Below are 6,136 nucleotides of genomic sequence, written 5' to 3'. Positions count from 1 at the left end.
GTTTCTCAGCCCCTACCTGGGTGGATGTCAAGGAAATGCTTTCCATGGTCTTCCCTGAAGAGGATTCAGTCAGTTATTAAGAGTCTCTCTTGGGGTAGAGAGAAGAAAAGAAGTCTGATGGGGTCGTTTGTAACTTCTGGGAATAGCTGATTTGAAATTTGGGATGCAGCACACTAATTTAAGCGGAAGCGTGCATTAAATGGGTAGAAACACACCCATAAAAAGACTATTTCTCTTTCCCCTTATATACCCAAGAAAATAACATTCCCTTCTTCTCATTCATCTCTATTATGCAAATAAACCCCTCTTGTCCATCCCTCTCCACTCCCAGGACCACCCCTTTCCTTTCACACACCCTCCCGCAATGCCCCCTCTGCTCCCCGCTGCGCGCCCTGCCTACCACAAATCCCCCTTCACCTTCAACCCTCTTCTCTCTCCTGCCCTCAAGCCCTCTCTATCCCCACCCTGCCTTTCTGGCCCAGCCCACGCATGGTCCCTCCCACCCACCCCGCTCTCGTCAGTCCCTCCTCGACGCATCTCATCTAATGCCCATGGCCTTTTCCTGCCCAACTCAAGTGTGGTTCTGTCCCCTCCACACCCCTCATTCCCTCCTCGACGCGAGCCCTGTCTATCCCCCCGTATTTTTCCGGCCACCATGACCGTGGTTCCCCACCCCCCATTCTGCATTCATTCCCTCCATGACCCAAGCCCTGTCCATTTCCTCCCCCGCCCCACAAGTTTGGTTCTCTCCCCCACCCCCCGAGGAATTTCTATCATTCAATGCTTGCCACACCATCTGTCTTTCCCCTCTCAGGTCATTTCCTCCCCAACACACATCCCTTCCTGATGCCAGCTGTGTTCTATTCTTTTTCTTTTGCTATCAAGGGTGCCAACTCAAGTATCTCATAAGGAGGCATTTTCCCCTCGTTTTGCCAATGGTCGTTGGCCACAGGTTGAAAGACAAAAGAATGGCTGGACTATGTTTCAAGTTCAGGTTTGGCAAATATAGCACTTCCATATGGTCTAGTGTGGGAACGCTCCCCTCCAGGTCACTAGCTGATGTCTGTTCTTCAGTGCAGAGTACACTCTCCTGGCATAGTGAGAGCGACTCCTGACGGGGCGGGGTGACTCACCCATTCTGCCTATTTTCCCTTAGAGTTAGAGCGTAACTTCAAAGGATTTCTCCGGCTTATCCTGAGTGGCCATGAGGTAACTAGTGTCCCATCTGAATTCTGTCAACAATCTGTAAGCTTGTTAAGGTTCATAAAAGGGAGTTCTCAGGGCCTTGCCTAAGGAATTCCGCTGGCGGACATCTACATGTCCACTGACTTCTTGCTTCTCTCTAAGGTTAATTGCTTTCTCTTTGTTCTGTGATCACCTAAACCTTTAGCCTTTTCGTTTCGTGATCACTGCAGTCTAGGATGTCTCTCAGGCATGAGACGTTTCAGCAGATGCAGAAGCCACTTTGTTTTATATGCTGTCACTCCAAGAGTTCATGTGCTTGCATTTGATGGCTCACTGAGCTTTCTAATGCAAAGTGCACATCTCTGACATTCTGCAGGGAGAAAAGAAGACAAAATTGCAATGGTCAGAACACTGATTTTTTTCCAGGAATAAGTACTTTTGCACTGAAATACTTCTGCTGCAAGTTCACAAAAGCATTAAAGGCAACACACCTGCATTGTTAAGAGTTTGCATTTGGCAACACAGCTCTAAGCAGAAAAACACACTGGAGGCACTAGAACCCTAACATTTTCATCCATGAAAAATCAGTCAAGATTATTAGAATGAGATATGTAGAATAGAAATTTAAAATCTGGCACAGAAGATCTTTCTTCTTTACATAAGGAAAAAACTGTCAGATGAGAATAGTGTAAATGTGGGAAAATGCACCTTTATTTTGGCCATTTGACAATCCTGAATCAACTGTATGCTTTGATCTTAACTCCCGAAACGCTCTCATTCACTCTTTTTGACTGCTGCTTTTATTTTTTTTTATTCTGAAGTAACCTAAGTGATGCCGTGTACGCTCTCCTAGTCTTTGATCCTTACATGGATGAACACGAGTTTTCACCTATTCATAACCATGTTCTCAACATCAGGTGGAGAACTTTCAAAAAGAATTTACAATGTCATAACATTGTCCAATCCCACGTTTCTTTATCTCTGTAAAGGCGGCTCAGATGCATCCTTTCTCTGAACCTGAAAAGTCGCTTGCACTCTTAGAGAGGCATTTGGCAGGCACATCTGGTTTGCTATGAACGGAAAAGGCCTTGCGACACACGTCCCTTAATAGCTCCTGGACAGACTGTGAAGACAGTCCAATTCCAACCAGCTTTTAATGACGTACTGTGCAAGAACAGATTTACCTTTGCCACTGTTTTAATGATACTTTGCCCACTACTGATTTTGTTTTAATTTTTTTAAAAAATGCTGTACATGTGTTTATTTTACGTGCCTTAAATAAGTTTCTTTAAAATGAAGAAGAAAAGAAATACTCCCTTCTAAGGTTTACCTGACTTATTCAACAGTTTTCAGTCAAGAGTTTTCATTTCAACTGGACAATCATAGCATTTGGCATCCCGTTTCTGCCATGTTTCTTCCATGCTACCCATTATGCTCATTCAACCATTGGCGCACAGACGTACTTCAAAAGTCTGAAAACACAATACACACCAAATAAACCAAAATGACAATGCAGCAGCTGTCAAGACATAACATGCAAAACAATAAGTACACTCTTAACATAACCTATATCTTCATGTATTGCTTCATATGGACAATATGAAATAGGGGGAAAATGTACCTCTTAACACCTTAAACTGAAAAGGAAAGCAGTCAAAAACTGTGCAATCTTTTCCTTATCATACCTTAGATGAAGGGGTTTGATCCCCTCCAGACACTTAAGATCAAAAAGCCCTGCGGAAATGATCAGTTTAGAAGAGACTCTACAAGGGTGACTCCCGCCCCCAATGCACCCCCCAAGCAAGCTGGGACCTTTGAAGGGAAAAAGAGAGACAGACAGAAAGAGGTGGCAGTCAACAAGGCAGCCCCTGGGCTGGCATTTTCTTCCACCCCCCTCCCCACTCCTGGTCTTTGCAAACTGCGGACTGCTCCAACACTAGGGTAATGAAACAAGAACCTGCACTGACTGGGGCCAAGAGCCCAGCCCTCGGTCCAAAGGGTCACCACCCTCTCCCGCCAGGCGCAGCGACCTACCTGCCTTGCCTGGCCAGCTGCCGATGCCCCTTCCACCAGAGCACGCCAGGCCGGAGGATGCCGGAGGGTTGCTCGGCAACGGGCTTGTGCCCTGCCTCAGGGCGGAGCAGCGCCGGCCTTCGTGGGAATCCTCCCAGGGCGATTTGGGTGGTGAGAGAGCGGAGGACGAGGCTTTCCCTTCGCTGGGCGGGGCTTGCAGGCCCTTCACGAAAGAGGCTGTGGGGCAGAGAAGGTCCCTGGCCTCCGCCTTGGGGGGACACATCCAGTTGCCATAGGCAGCAGCTCTGGTAAAGCGCCCTGTCCACGCCTCACTCTACCTTGGAGGAGGAAAGGCAGACAGAGAAAGAGAGACACCATCAAACTTGAGAACCAGCGAAGGCATGGCTAGAGAAAGAGAGAGAGAACTGCTGTGCTGCCTACCTACAGCTCAGACTAAGCCTTGCATGCAGAGAGAGTCAAAGGCCCTTTTATTGCACCGGCTAGGAATGCCCCCAATGGATGGGAGGCAAAAGCAAGGCCATCAAAAGGGCCCACCTGAAATAAAGGAAGCTGAACAAGTCTTCTGCCTAATCAATACTCAAAGACCTAACAGCAAAGTCAACACTGTTCGGGGGAAATGCATTCCCCTGAATAACCAAGCAAAGGTAACCCAGTTGAAAGGAACTGCTGACCCAGCTTAATTGTTTTTTTCCCCCTAGACTCTTCCAGGTTCACTATTAGTGAAGTGGGAAGCCTCTTACAGAGAGGATGCACTGACGACTTTAGTCATACTTTGAGCCAGGGTGATGCAAAAGCACATCCAGGCTCAAAAGCAACTTTAAGGATAAAAACTATTCTGAGATTTAGGCAGCTAAAAGCTGTTCCCACCAAAAACAATAACAGCTTCTTACCTCTCGGCTCTCCCCACAGAGTAACATGGTTCCAGTGCTCAAGCAGAGTTCCTCATAACAGGAGGCTGGAGGACATGTTCCAAACAGAACAAAGCTGCAGCCCAGAACTGCTGAGCTCAGCCATTTCCTCTGGCTGGCCTTCTATCCCATCTCCCTCCATCAGAGCCTGCAGCCTTTCCAACCAATCAGCTGCAGTCCTTTCTGAAGCCAACTAATTGGTAACGCCTGGAAGAGTAGCTCCTGGAGGTCACCAGGTGTGCCTAATTAGCACACCAAGGAAAGCCAAAAAATTCCTCCCCAGTTTCAAGGCCTATAGAAAGCATTCTTCACAGCCAGGATGGCTCCCTCATTGCCTGAGCCTTCTTTCTTTCCTTTCCACTCTTTTTGTAGCTGTGAAGTGAATAAGACATCCAAAATATATAAACAGGTAGCTGAACATGTAGGTACACTTGAATTCACACAAAATGCATTTGTGACTGTTTGTGATTTTTGAGCTCAAAATAAACTGCTCTTTTGCTCCCAGGGACTCTCTGGTCTTTCCTCTGCTCTGTTTTCTGAAAGATGGTTAGAGTGGCAGCTTTCCTGGTGCCAAAACCAGGAATCTCTGAGTCAGGGAGAGGGACTGAGTTTTAAACGCTTTTGAACTCCCCCACTGCTGGCACCAGGGAGGCAAGGGTCTCTCTGAAGACAGGCAGACGACGGTGTGGTGATGCCCTTGACACGCCCTCTGGCCGAATGCAGTCTTTTTGACTGATGGGTTTCTGGATGCTTCTCCAGCAGATCCCTGGTTCCAGCCCTGCCTGCTGCAGCCTTGGTAGGGAGGGTCACGGCTGTAAAAAGGTGAAAGGGGAAGTGAGAAATCTTTCATAAATGCCGTTAACATGATAGCCTCTGGTAATGCCCAGGGAACTTTCACTTTTGTGAATGGCACTGTGCCTGGATGGGTTCATGATGCCCAGGTTCATGAAGCCGAGGCTGGTGGCTGAGTAAGTTTAGTGCGTGGCAAATGGGCGGGAACAGGGGGGACTCATCCAGATGTTATCGGCCAGGTTACCCCCACTCCAGCTGATTGGGGCTGTCCTCTCCGGCCATTCCAGAAGACACCGTACCCTGAGGATCTGTTTCTGTCTTTTGCAGCACGTAGGGGGTCGCCTGCTCCGCAAATCAGAAAAGGTGTCAAAGACCTTGCTAGTGTGTGCTGTGCTACATAACTTGCCCCCCTAGATCCCCCCCCAGATGTGGGGACTCTTATAGCCATTACTTCCCATGTGTGTTTTGAATGTGACGGGGGAAACATCCCAGGGCCAGGATCCACAGGAGGTACAGTTGTGGGATGACGTGGCCCATGCCTACTTTGGGCCACGAGGCAAGCAAGCTGCTGCAGGATGTGATCCGTCTTGCCCTCTCCCCACTTTTTTGGAACTGCAGAGCTGCCTTTCACATTCCCAAGCATTTCCCAAGGATTCTCTTGCAGAAACCCACCCCCTTCCTCCTAGTGACCTCCCTACATGCCATGCCACCCTCCTTCCGTGGCAGGGCCTCGTCTTATTCCCTTTTCCCTCCCTTCTAACTCGACATCAGTGGCAACTATAGCGACTAGAGCTGGGCAGAGTTGTACTTTGGGCAACCATTCCTAGGCTGGGCATGTTAGGGATCACGGGGGCTCTCGTCCCTCTGACACAACTCTACACAGCTCAGGGTCTGACCTTTCACTGTCCATCTTCCTGTCTTCTTTTCTGGTTGGGTAATGTTTAGGGACTTAACTTGGGCTCTTTCCTCCATGATTGGGCAGCCGGGTTGGCTCCCACCCACTCCCTCTGCCTCCTGGCTCATGATTGGGGGGCTGCGTGGATCCATCCGACCCTAATCCTGCCCACCCTCAGCCTCCTGGTTAGAAAAACCTAGAGCCTACTTGTGTAATCATGTAATTACAAGAATAAACAAATGACATGTTGTAGATGGCATTTTATTGAGCAGGTTCAAAGAAAGGGTGCTAGGAATATAGTGTGCCTGGGCACTGGCATTTT

General features: G+C 48.4%; 1 long non-coding RNA gene across 2 annotated transcripts; it reads right to left on the bottom strand.

Moving 5' to 3' along the window:
- Positions 1-748: 748 nt before the first annotated feature.
- On the bottom strand, positions 749-4,926 carry LOC140704650 (uncharacterized). 2 transcript variants are annotated; one of them, XR_013541225.1, is made up of 4 exons: positions 4,110-4,926; positions 3,220-3,536; positions 2,516-2,657; positions 749-1,555 (listed from the first exon to the last, which is right to left on the bottom strand). It is a non-coding gene; the product is annotated as an uncharacterized LOC140704650 (long non-coding RNA). The 2 variants fall into 2 exon arrangements; XR_013541224.1 differs by lacking the exon at positions 4,110-4,926 and having other exon boundaries at positions 3,220-3,630.
- Between the last annotated feature and the right edge of the window lie 1,210 nt (positions 4,927-6,136).

This window comes from Pogona vitticeps, chromosome 2 (assembly GCF_051106095.1).
Source record: "Pogona vitticeps strain Pit_001003342236 chromosome 2, PviZW2.1, whole genome shotgun sequence".
NCBI classification, from domain to species: Eukaryota; Metazoa; Chordata; class Lepidosauria; order Squamata; family Agamidae; genus Pogona; species Pogona vitticeps.
This window is presented reverse-complemented; position numbering and strand designations above follow the sequence as displayed.